This window comes from Haliaeetus albicilla, chromosome 3 (assembly GCF_947461875.1).
Source record: "Haliaeetus albicilla chromosome 3, bHalAlb1.1, whole genome shotgun sequence".
In the NCBI taxonomy this organism is placed as follows: domain Eukaryota; kingdom Metazoa; phylum Chordata; class Aves; order Accipitriformes; family Accipitridae; genus Haliaeetus; species Haliaeetus albicilla.
The window spans coordinates 60,832,020-60,846,074 of record NC_091485.1 but is presented as its reverse complement, the minus strand read 5'-3'; positions in this window follow the sequence as shown (position 1 = coordinate 60,846,074).

The window sequence follows — 14,055 nt, the reverse complement described above, 5'->3', positions numbered from 1 at the left end:
TCTGGAAGTCAGCAAAACTCTTCACTGGGTGAAAAACTGGCGGGATGGCCAAGCCCAGAGGGTTGTGGTGAATGGGGTGAAATCCAATTGGCGGCGGGTCACAAGTGGTGTTCCCCAGGGCTCGGTGTTGGGCCTTGTTCTGTTTAATGTCTTTATTGATGATTTGGATGAAGGGATTGAGTGCACCCTCAGCAAGTTTGCAGACGACACCAAGTTGGGAGGCAGGGTCGATCTGCTTGAGGGTAGGAAGGCTCTACAGAGAGATCTGGACAGGCTGGATCGATGGGCTGAGGCCAATCATATGAAGTTCAACAAGGCCATGTGCCAGGTCCTGCACTTTGGCCACAACAACCCCATGCAGCGCTACAGGCTTGGGGAAGAGTGGCTGGAAAGCTGCCCGGCAGAGAAAGACCTGGGGGTGCTGGTTGACAGCCGGCTGAATATGAGCCAGCAGTGTGCCCGGGTGGGCAAGAAGGCCAATGGCATCCTAGCCTGTATCAGAAATAGTGTGGCCAGCAGAAGCAGGGAGGTGATTGTTCCCCTGTACTCGGCACTGGTGAGGCTGCACCTCGAGTACTGTGTTCAGTTTTGGGCCCCTCACTACAGGAAAGACATTGAGTTGCTGGAGCGTGTTCAGAGGAGGGCACCCACGTTGGTGAGGGGCCTGGAGCACAAGTCTTATGAGGATCAGCTGAGGGAACTAGTCTAGAAAAGAGGAGGCTGAGGGGAGACCTTATCGCTCTCTACAACTACCTGAAGGGGGGTTGTAGTGAGGTGGGTGTTGGTGTCTTCTGTCAGGTGGCTGGAGATAGGACAAGAGGAAATGGCCTCAAGTTGAGGCAAGGGAGAATTAGGTTAGATATTAGGAAAAAATTTTTTACTGAGAGGGTTGTCAAACATTGGAATGGGCTGCCCAGGGAAGTGGTTGAGTCACCATCCCTTGTGATATTCAAAAAACGAGTGGACAGGGTACTTCAGGACATGGTTTAGTGGGCATGGTTAACGGTTGGACTCGATGATCTTGAAGGTCTTTTCCAATCTAAATGATTCTATGATTCTATGATTCTATAAAATGGAACAGGATTACGAATGCATCTCACATTCTGACAGCTTTTCCATCAGCCTTGGACAGCTCTGCTCACATAAGAACACTTTGTTTGTTTGTTTGTGTATTATTATTATTATTTAATACAGTAGTAGAATTTATAGTGGAATTGCAGAGGAATTTATAGGAGATTATAGAGGAAGCCTTGCCATGTACTTTGGATTACATGCTTAACTTGAAGATGTCTAATGTTTGTCAAGCTTCTGCTTAGAAAGCAGACTGTTCCAACTGAAATCTCTGTGTAGCAACAAGCTTGTTTAGTCTGGGAGTAATAAAATTAGAGGAAAGAGAAAAACCTCATCATCATGAATTGCTGCTCAGATCCACTACTATATAAGTGTGAACTGAGGAATATTTGATCCAGAAGATGTCTAGAAATCCACAGTCTCCTGGGGAAAAAACAGTTAGATACCACAAGCAATAAATTTCAGTTCTACATGTGCTTTTACATATTATTAAATCATGCAAACAAGTATATGTTCTACCTCATCACAGCAGTATTTCATTTACAATCTCACTGCAGATAAATAATTCTCACCATTGCCAAGATGCAAAGCAACAGTGGGTAGTAATATGAAAAATAAAGAAACTCAGGAAATGTTTCCATGGTTGTTTTACTCCATCACAAGTGGAAGCTGGCATCCAAAGGGAGCAATCTCACTTTTCTAATTGCTCCAGTTCTGTTTTTCCGGTTTTTCTTTACTATTTCCATTTGCATTGTGAGACAGAAGGAAGAACTGTTTAAGCTGAGAATGAACCCCATAAAAAAAAAGGGTTTTCAACTGGGTCTGGTCTTTGGTCTTGTTCCTCAGGTAGCTCTGTAAATGTTAGTACCACGAAGGTGGCAGGACTTTCAACTACACTCTCCACTTCTGTCCATTTAAGGTAAGAGTGAAATCGTTAAACAGTGTCATTTTAGTGAATTTACCCTAGGTATCTGTGGGACAGCAGATGCAAAAGCTATGAGTTAGGTATTTCCAAATTGCACCATTTGGAAATACTGCAGCTGTGTAATTTATATGTTCACCCATTAGAAGTTGATTTGACATTTAGGTATACTATATGGTTATACCACATGTGATAATGTGTTTGTTTTGTTACCAAGATTGCTTAGTGGAGGGTAAATCACTGATAAAGTTACAAAATGCAGAATTGCATGAATTTTATTTGACTAACTTTCATCTGAGTTCTAGTAAGTTTGTCAATTAACAGAAAATGTTTTTTCCTTCTTACATACAGTAATAAAAGCTGAATCCTTCACCTGCTGTCTTCTCTTTTTAAAGCACAGAATTTCCTCTTGCAACTTTAGAAATTTATCTTAAGCTAATGTGTGTATGTGTGTTTTAATACATGTGTGGTCTGTTAATAATTTCTGACATGGTAAGGCCACCAGGCAGGAGGATAGGCTGACAAATTCATGGAGAAGCATGTCTTAACTTGACAAGATTAACGAATTACCTCAAGGCTGGTATTTCACTTTGATATTTTAAAGTGTCACATACCTCTCATACTAGACAGCTCCACTGAAGTGAATTTTCACAGGTAGAATAAGCTATTATAAAGTTAAAAAAACCCCAACAACAACAACAAAAAGCTGCAAAATTGTGCTGATATGTGTGATGTTAAGACAAAAGGAGGCTTGGCCTTTAGTGGTAACTCTGGGCCAGATGCTGTACCCTAAGGAGAACCCTGAAAGACTGCACAACATAAATGCTCTCCAAATCATAACAGACGAACATAATCCTGAAACTGGCCTTCTTAAACAGGTTATCAGTTTCAGAAAACCTGAAAGAAGAAACTCACTACAGTGGAGATTAAAGGAACTATATGTTGATACTGTCATCTGAAACAAATGCATGGGTTGCTGTCAGATGACTCATAGAACCTGCAATTTTTCACAGAACATGGCATTGAACCATTTGCCATTGTCAGTGAAATATTAGAAACAATTACATTATATTTAAGCAAAAATTGTTTTAGGTTTTAAATAGATGCTTGTTCTTTTTGCTGTCTCCTTTATGCAATACTAATGCTTCTGAATAACAGTTTAGACAGCTAGCAAGTAGCTTAAATAAAAGAATACGGATTCTGTCATATTGTTCTGAAAAATTGGTTTCCTCATACTTATACAAACAAAAAACAGCAAAGGCATGGAAAGGAACTGATTTTCCTAAATCTTTCTTATTTCAGATTTTATGATATGGATAGAATTTTCAGGTTCAAATTCATTTTATACTACTGTTATCCACATACAATGTCTAGGTACATAAGCGTAAATATGAATCCTTGTCCATTTATTCCATTCAGGCAAATAGTCAGCAAAAGGCCTTGGACAAAATAACTAGGCCAGCTCAGAGTTGCATGAAAGTACTGCTATATTAGGCTAGCAATAAATGACTGCCACTAGGGAATGAAGAGAAACCAGCAGAGTAAGTCCAGGGAGGACTTTGAGGTGCACTTCTTTCTTGACTATTGCAGATCCATCCCTCAAAGCTAAAAAATAGTAGAATCCAATTTCCCTTTGAAAACATAGGGAATATACATGAAGGGTTGTTGTTTGTCTTTTTTGTTTGTTTGTTGGTTTTTGTTTTGTTTTGTTTTTTTACTTTCTAGTACTACTGCCTTTTCAGGTCTCTAAGAACTTGCAGCTTTCCTACAACATACTTAACAGGACAATTCAGGATCTGATGTATTAGGAAAGATAAATAGAGGCTGAATTAGAATAAAAAAAGGAAAGAAAAGGCCAGCATGAAAGACAACCAAAGTCCTTGGAGAAACTCCCAATTGATGTAGCAGGATCTGGATCAGCAATTTGTGGTGGCCCAAGATCTTAAAAGAAAATTGGAAGGAAAGGTTGAAAGGGAGCTGACAAATAAGGTGAGAGTAGAATAGAAAAAAGGAGAGTGAAAATTAATGATAGATTAAAAAAAATTAATAATAAACAGAGAAACATCCTCAGAGAAGAAATCAAGTAGCACTGCATGTCTGGTAAAGACACAAAAGTTTTACATCAGTAACAACTTTGTATGGCTGGACTTTTCAAAAATCTTTTCAGTAGGTACATGAAAGACTATACATTCCCTCTCCTTTAAAGAAAATCAGCTGGGACACACAAAAAGATGTTTTGGGGAAGCAAAACAAATATTGAGAGAGCTGTCATCTGGTAGAATTACAGCTGATCAGAAAAAGATTGCAAACAGCATGAGGAGTTGGCACTCGTTTACAGACAAGGGCAACTCTTACAGTTAAAGTTGCAGGATGATAACATTACCCTTGTCAGAAGAGATATCTTTTTCCCACAAAGTGAATTGAATTTCAAAGATTTCACATCCCTTTTTTCAGTAAGTATTAACAGTTGCCTACAAGAAATGATAAACACTTTGACTTTCCCTCGTTGTAAAATTATGTTCAAAACGCATGTTTTTAATCTATGTCAAAGCATATGGCTTGCTAGTAGACACAAGATTTAGAGGTCTTTTTATCTTGGTTAACATTACTGTGAACCTTTGCACAGAACAAATGTCAATATTGATGAACAGTGAATTTTCAAATGTATTTGAAATCCCAAAATACCTTAGGGGGTTACAAATCATTAAAACTCTGGATTCAGATTAACTCCTATAAGTATGTTACCATCAGTGGAGTTAATGTTCATGAATTAGCACTTCCACTGGTAGTGCTAAGAACTGCTAGAAATGTTGGAAAGTGAGTGGATTCGAGGCCATGTTTATCCTAGAGCTCTCATTAGTAGATCTGTGATGGTCAAGACAGAAAGAAGGGTTGAGACACCCTGAGAAGGGGTGATAAGCAGCAAATATATTTGTGCTATAAAAACATCCATCAGGGAGATACAGTTACACTGGAAAATTTCTTTTATCACAAATGCTTTTTTTATTCACAGGGAATGGATTAAACCCCACAGTTTTCCTACGTCAATACCAGTATTACACGGGACCACCAATAGTAGTAGGACAGGAATGAAATGACTTTACATTTATCGGTGAAAAACATCGCTTTTGCAGAGGACAACTGAGAGCTATGTGCCATTTAAATGTTCAAAATAGACAGTAACGGATGCATTTCATTCTATTAGCATAACTGTAATGGTTCACTAACCTTTCATTTTAAATCCGTTTTTCTGTTTTACTGGGAGAGTGCCTGTTTGTTATTGTCAGTCTTACTGCTTTGTAGCCATTGGAATAAAAGAATGTACAAATACAGGGATAAAGAGATACAGAATTTAAGGTTATTATACACATGTTGCGTTTAGAGTAACAATTCATCATTTCATGAAATGTTTTTTGAAACATCTAAGTACTACAAATGCATGGCTTATTGATCATAAAATTGATAAATGTGTTAATATTTTATAGGAGAAAGCTAATGTATCTTGCAGATGACAACAGGACAAGCTATCAGTTGCAGCTTTCATAGTTTCAATAGAACATTGGTTTTGACTTTGGACCCTGCTGTTTGAAAGATTAAATGTTTTACAGGCACAAACCGTAGCTCCTTTCAGAATGTGCTATCACTGGTCATACTTAAGGCAATATCCCTCCAGTGTGTTCTGGATCAAGCTCACAATACATATTTGCTTGCTGTTGCCCTGTGTTGAATGTTTATGGAAAATCTTAGCTCAAATATTTGTGAAGATGCCAGGTAAAAACTACTGAAGGAAATCCAAGGGATTTCAATCAGAATAAACAAAAAGCATAAGGATGATTAAAGTACATCTAAGAACTGATTTATGAATCTGAATGTAGAGACACAGAAAACAACATAAATCATTTATCACCCTATTATTATAGTAAGCACACAAAGGGCAATAGAGACTCCACAGAAGACATGAACCAGGATCCCTGCCTGAGAAAGCTTGTAATTTAAATTTCAGAAGAGACATTGTAAGTGATGATGAATAATTTGGAGGGACTGAGCAAGGGTTACATTTGATTGAGCACACACTCATCCTACTTAGACACTGTAAGACTGTGAACGTTCTTTTTATAATATAGAAGATAGGAGTGATATAAAGAAGCTAATGCTTATTCTTAACTCCTCTGTTGTGAAACATGGTGAATAAGTTAATTTCCCATGGACCTGAATAAAAAGAGCAGAGCAGCAGATTAGTGGACACAAATGGACACTGGTGAAAGTAGTTTCCCTTTGAAACAAAGCAGACTATGAAGAATACACTACACTTGAAGAAAAAGCACTCATAAAAGTGACTAAACAACATTTTACTCCTTTTGGGTTCTATTTTTTTGTTTATTATTTATTTATTTGAGACTCTTGGTGAGGGGAAACTTCTAGTGCAGTTGGAATCAATGACAAAATTCTCACTGCTTTCCATAAAGCCATGCATAACCACTGTGACCTTATTTTACTTATAAAAATAACCTTTGCAAACAGCATTAACAAGACAGAAACCTGACTAGGAGGACATTATGTGTACATAAGACTCTGACTTACAAGATTTTTTTTTCAGAAACTTTCACAGACATTTCCTTCTTTAACTACCCCAGGATTGCCCTTGGCTCCCAGTTCCTCAACCCTGTTGTAGAGCAGCTGACTCTTGCTGCTCCTTGGCACTCCTCCTGAAAGGAGCGCATAAAATACTGCAGAGCCAGACAGAGGTGTGCAGCAGAAAGCCAAGAGATAATAGTCAAGGAAAAAAAAAATAAATCACATTGAGAGTTAGTAAGTATCAGAACAAATTGGTCAGAGTTTCTCCATCTATGGCAGTACTCAAAACTTGAGGAACTTTCTCTAATGCTGAAGATAGCCATGCTTTGAACAGGACATTGGACTAGATAACCTTCAGAGGTGGTTTGCAACCTATTCTTTTTCTGTTTCTATGATCATTAAAAGGATTAGAAATTCCTGAGTAGAAAGACTTAAATAAGATATGCACCAAGACTTTAGCCTAGAAATAGTTCATAGGATGAGTGTTAATATGCAATGGGCTAAGTAAAAGATAAATTAACAGTTTGGGTAATGAAGTCCAAAGGAAAGTAAATTGTGTTATTCCATTCGTGACAAAGTTAAATTTAGTTTAGTAACTGGATCAGATACCCCCCAAAATTCTTCATAAATATAAATCTGACTTCTAAATATATCATCTAATCTCTGCTATACATGATTAACTATGTTATGATGTTTTCTTGGCTTCATGAATTTGGTTACTAGCAGAAAATATTAAGCCTATTTTGTTTCTAGAAATTCTCTTTATCTTACTATTAGTCCCTAGAAGACTTCTTGTACTGAGTTTCACCAACAAACCACAGAGAATCCATGCAAAATAAAAATAAAATAAAAATAAAAATAAAGATTTATTCAATTTTAAAAGGAGTTTCATATGAAGGAATCAGCTTAAACTTTACTAGTGGAGTCAAGGAGTTGGTATGCTTGTAAATAAATATCAGTGTAAAACTTGCACAACTTCTCCCAGTATTTAAGGCCAACTGAATGTTGATAAATGACATGAAGAAATAAGAACCACCAAAGGCCTATTGCCCTGGTAAAACCTATTAAATCTATCCCAAAAGAGCGACAGTATAATTTAAGATGAGTTATTTTCTTCTCTATACAAGTAAGAGCTACAAAGTGTAGCTCCAAAGTACTAAAAATATTCAATTATTAAATCTGACCCCAAGCAACTAGAAGAAAAAACTAAATTTCTATTTTCATATTTTTAATAGAGTTTTGATGTTGAATTCCTGAGGCTGGAAAATCATTGCAAATTGTTAGAGATAGTGCCCAGCATGAAACTCTGAATTTTAGAGAAGTGTTACAAAGTCTAATTCCATTTTCAGAACTAAATTTTCCTAAGAGACATAACTTCTGAAGTTTAAACTGAGGTCTTTGATTTATAATATTGAGAATTCTATAGGGCTTGAAATCCAGACCAAAACAAACAAATTCCAGAATTCTTCTTTGAAAAAATGTATCAAAACAATTTTATGGTTCCACATAGTTCATTTTAGATTTCATGTTAACCAGGTAAAAAAAGTTATTTTATTGCTTAATGAAAGAAAAATGTCAAGCCAAATGATCAAAAAGACAGACAGGGATTAAAATTTTGAATTAGCAGGGACCTAATAGTTGACACTCATTTGAAGTAGCATCATATTACAGAAGATGTAGTTGCAGTTTACAACACTGTCAGACCTACTTAATCTGTTCCACCACCTAGCATCATGCAGAGCCATTAGCTCTGTTACCTGCTACAGCACTGAGGTGATCCTGCTTTATTAGCCCTGCTGTTTTAATTTGATTGCTTCCAAGGCCTCAGCTGGTTTCCATGTGATACTGTACTGCTCTACATTGCTGCACCAGGAAGCTCAGACATATCTGAGTGTTCCATTGCTCACTTTAAATATAACCTTCAAATACTATTCATCTCTCAGTACAGAAGAATTAAGGAAACACAGCTGACTTTATCCCCACTATTTTGCCCAAGCAGAAATATGCCAGGTGCTAAAAAAAAAAATAGCAATAGAAACTGATTTAAAAATATACATAAGAAATACCATAGCTTTTTCAATGATAATGCTGATTATAAATATTTTATATACACATATATATGTAATCATTGGAATCTGTTATTTCACTCATGTTTTCCTCCTCTGATGAGAGTGCTATAGCCTTCACACTAAAGACCATCTGGGTGATGACTGTGTCTGACATTACATTCCTTTCACTTCTTGTCTGAAGTTTTCTAGCAACCTGCTGGAAACAAAGAACTGTGGGACTGAGCTCACTGAGGGTCTGGAAGGTGCTAAAACCAGTATACTGATCTTAGATGCCATAACAAAGTTATCCTTTCCTGATCCAAAAGCAAGAAAGGAAGGATCTGATTCCTACTATCATCAAATAGTCTAAGTTCAAGAGATCTAGCTTGCCACAAACATGCTTCTCATCGCTTACTCTTTACAGCCCCTTCTGTTCAGCCTCGTGAATGTGTTGCATCATCTCCTACACATGCAGTTGTTTACCTCAGTGTAAAAGGTACATGAGCATCTAATCCAGCAGTGAAAATCTGCAGGCAGATAGCTAATTTTTTAAGCACTATAGTACCGTACATCACAAGACACTAATTTCTATGTTTAGAAAATGTAAATCAAGGTCAGAATGCAAACCATGTAAGAGTAGGTCTAGGGCAGCATGACAAAATGCACAACTAGGAAATAACCTGTAGATATTGTACTTGAACAAGGAAAGATGAATATCTCATCTTTATAAGCAAAATATGGTTTGTAAAGGTATAATCAGCTGGCAGCTAAAGAAGTACTTCAATCAACCTTTCATATCCAGTTGATTTTTGAATCAAGATTTGTAAACTCACTAGAGGAAGAAGATTTGTGCAGCGAATGAGTATACCCTTCCATTCTCATCCTGCTCTTGAAGAAAGGAGAAGGAGACTTATCCCACTGAGGTGAGGAAAAGAAAACAGATGTGTAATTAGCTCCATATCTTACAGGAGAAACTATGTGGAATACTATGGAAGTGCTGCTATCACACGCTTCCTCTTACTTTACTGTGTGGTAGATTTGAAGGTGAAATTTCTGAATGAGAGGAGATATTTCATGGTCCTGCAATGATGTGAAAAAGTAAACCTTAAAATTGTTTTAGAAGAGATTTAATGTGGAAATAGTCTATAAATTGAATCCAGAGATTATATAGGTCTGTGCAAGATTATCCTTTTGATTTCAATAGTCTTTCCATTTGATATAGTGAAAGAAATTTAGGCTTCAAATAAAATTTGTATTAAAAATTAAAAAGTTCAGTAAGAAATATATTTCCACATTTCATCCTTATATTTCTTTCCTATAATCAATCATTTCAACACTTCAAGTTTGAGTGTACAAACTTCATCTGAAACTTAACAAACTAAGGAATGCCACATTACAGGTTATAGTCACAGCAAATGAATGACAATACAATTTCTTTCTTTGTGTGACAGACCCAGACAAATGATTCTGATACTTTTAATATTCAGTTTGCTTCCTTTACTTAACAAAAAAAACCCAACAAAACAGTCTGAGGAGACATGTGGATAAGATTTCTAAACCATATTTTCATGCTGCTGCTTTGTTGAAGGAGAGGAGAGGAAAGGAAGCTGTCTCAAACCAATTTATGTGAGCAAAGGATTAATGAAAATTCTAGTAAATTATATAATGGCTTCGGGCTTGAAAAATGCAACAGCACTCTTGTTTCAAAATGGATCTTTTGAAGCCAGTTTTATGCAACATTCACATTTTATTCAACTCTACATGGACTAGAATTTCCATATTTGACTGCTGAAGATAGCAAAGGTAACATTGGAATACTATCTTGATTTTTACATTTTTCTTTTTACTGTAGTGAAGTCATAAGAACAATGATGCATACTATGTTGAAATTTCACCCTTAAGAAATCAATTTTAAACAAACATTTCTGTAGAAGTCAGCAAATGTTGCCCATTTAAAACTAAGTGTCAAATTTAAAGTAAGAGGAAAAGAAAGCCTCAGTATTAAACCCAGTTCATTTACTTGGCAATATAAGTAGTTGAAAAAGCCTTTTTTTTAATGTGGTTTGTTTTCTAGGACAGAGAGAAATAAATTTCAGCTATGCAAAAGATCCTATCCTGACATCAATGGTCAATTTATTACTACTTACGTATGAAGTAAATATATTAATGGCCCTTCAACAGACAGTATGTTACTGTACTAATATGATTCCACCATTTGTGACCCCTGGGATAAGAAGGGACTTTGAACAGATACTTCTGTCAGGGAGACAGTGTTCCCAGAGCTCAGGTACATGTCATCCTTATGCATCCTTGAAATAATTTAGATTGTTCTGTTTTAGCTGACAGGTAACATAGGTTGAAGTTATAGTCCTACTTCTTCTTTGCATTCTCTGAAGTTCCATGAAAAATCAAAGTAATGAGGATGGGTCAGCACAGTATTTTCAAAGATTCACAATTATTTGTTGCTTTTGTATTGCCGCATTATGTTATACAATCTCTTAAATCAAATTCCAGAGAAATTAAAGAGAAGAACATGGACATAAGGAGCAAAGTTTGAAGAGGTACCAGGAAGCTAACCTGAATGAAAGGCTTCCTGCATTTCCAGTGTCTCTGCCAACAGGTAATTTAATAAATAGTCTAGTTTTACAAACATCTAGTTTCTAGTTGTCCAGGGTAATAGCTCAGCAAACAGAACACTGGGGAGGCGGGGATGGAAGAGAAAAAAAAGAGCATCACTCATAAGGAAAAGGAGGATCTTGTAATTTATTGCCAGGCAAGCACCATATCCAAATAAAGCAAATTGCCAGTGTAGTAGGACTTAGACTACTGGGAAAATAAAGTTTGAAGAAAATCTTGTAAAAGCACAGAACTGAGTCTGTATACATAAGTAACTCTGTAGGATAACAAAGACAAAAATAAAGGAAAATAAGGAGGGCAGAAGGGCAAAAGGAAGGGTTGAGATGTGCCAGTAATAATTCAGAGAACTCATAAGCAACTGTAAAAGTGCTTGATTAATGTTGTGTCTGTGGAAGGAGGTTTCTTCTTTTCTTTTTTCTCTTCTTTTTAATCTTTTCTTTTCTTTTCTTGGTTTTCTTAAAACTGAAAAACAAGAAGGAAAAGAAAGGAGAGAGCACAGCTGTTACAAATCTGAGGATGTACATTGACATATAACATTGTCATGTAACTTATTAAATATTCCATAATTAGAAAGAGAACAGTTTAGGGGACAAACAATTCAGTTTATAGAAGCAAGAGCATTGAGTGAGGGCAATAAAATTGAGGACAGACTATTTGAAAGACCTAGACTAAGATATCAAGTGCAGCTATTCACAAAAGGAACAGAGCAGTAGAACAATGACAGCCAGTGATGCAGAACTATTAGAGAGGCTCAAGCTAAAGGAGCCGAGGAAGCAGACAGATCAGCTGAGAAAATGGTGTTGCAAAGGTCACAGTTCAGTGTGTTCTGTGGAAAGTGACAGGAAAAGCAATGGCTTTGAGGGCATGGGAACAAGAATAATTTTATTTCACTGTGTAATAGGTGGAAAAAACAAAATGGGAAAACAAAAAAAGAAAAAGTACAGTGAAGGAATACAGAGAATTCCAGTAAAGATAAATAAATCATTCATGTATTAGCACATCCGAAACAACTTAATACATATGGGTGACCACTGCTTACTGGAGAGAGTCTAGCACAGGGCCACAAAGATAATTAAGGAACTGGAACTTCTTTTATATGAGGAAAGGCTGAGAGAGTGGGGGCTGTTCAGGTGATCAAATGCTGAATTAGGTTGTCCAAGAGTCTGCAGAGTCTCTTTGAATATCTCCAAGGATGTATTTAAACCCCAGTTGGACAGAGTCAGACAACCTGCTCTAGCTGATGGGACTAGATGATCTCAGGAGGTCCCTTCCAATTTAAATGACTCTGTGATTCTGTGAAGCAGTCAGTCAGCTGTGTAATCTGATCAATTGCTGTTCTGTTTTCAACTGAATTGTGCCATCACCAGCAATGGGAGGTATCCTGACATCAGACCTGTAGCTCTGGAGAAGGAAGAAACACTCCAGAACACTGCGTAAGCAGAAACGTTTCTTAAGGAGGTGTTGAAATAAAACTGAGAAGTGATTTCATCCAAATCAAATATCTACTGTTAACAAATGAACTCTGGCCAGGATTGGAGGAAAGTATCACTGAAGAGCCCTCTCTGCCTTAGTGCATACCATCTATACCTGTGTCACTCACAGCAGACACTTATCTAACCTGCTACAACAGAGGTTGTTCTGCAGTGTCTCAGGCACTATTTTACTAAAAAACTCCCAGGCCAGGACACTAGCAACTGATCTTACTTCCTGTACTATGTTTAATTTGAAAATGTTAGTCTTTTGCTTTCAAGTTTAATGTTTACTATAAGCTTTGGGGAGCTGAATAATGATCTGCAATATAGGGGACAAGTAGAGTTGCTTTGTGGATACAGTTAGACACAAGGCTTGGTTCCGTCACATATTCAGGTATCTAGTGCCATTTGAGATGGCTCAGCCATTTGCCTGCTACCTCAGAAAAGTGTTGGTATGCTATAGATCTTGTGTCATATTATCAAATCCCTGGTTTACTGCATGACTGTAATTACAGGACTCTGATAACTGGACTAAGTAGGTAGACAAACCCTTCATTTTTTTCTTTATAGAAAGGTAAAAGAAAACACCAAGCAAAACACAAGCCCAAAAGTGAAGCATCTTTAGTTGAAATGGAACAGGAGATAGAGTCTATCAACATGTATTAGCATCTCTTCTTTTCTTTTCTGCTGGGATGATTCTAGATTGCTTTCTACAGAAGATAAAGTTATTCACCTTTTAGCATCTTAAGAAATTTATCATGCTAGTTTCTGTAACATGAATTCCCTGGAAGACAGTGTGGAAAAATTGTGATTAAAAAACTGACTGCGTGCCACAGTACACAGTTCGGATAACTCTCTACCTATTGGCAGTTTGAGGAGGATGTTTTCTTCTGAGTACCCATAAAAGAGATTTAGGAAAAAAAGAAGAAATATTGTGGCAAAATCCAGTATACTTATGGATTCACCTCTGGAACTTGCTTGTACCACACTAATCAATTTGTAGACAGAGACTGCTAGTTCTTCTTTTTCAGTGCTTAACTCTGGCACTCAGTTACACTGGATCTTGCCATTTGTGGTGTCATGTCTACATTTCACTTTTTCCCGAAGTGTTATGCTTGGCTTCACTCTAGGTCATCACACTTTAGGCAGACATCAGACTCTTTGTCCATTAAATGAATGTCAGCATTTTCAACACAAACCACTCTATTTCTTTGTCTGCCGTTCACAGCACTTCCATAAATAAGACAGTGTTGAGTCAGCCACATCTTCTAACCAAACCATTACACCCTAGTGGGACATCATTACCTGCAGGTGCTTACTAAATCAATCA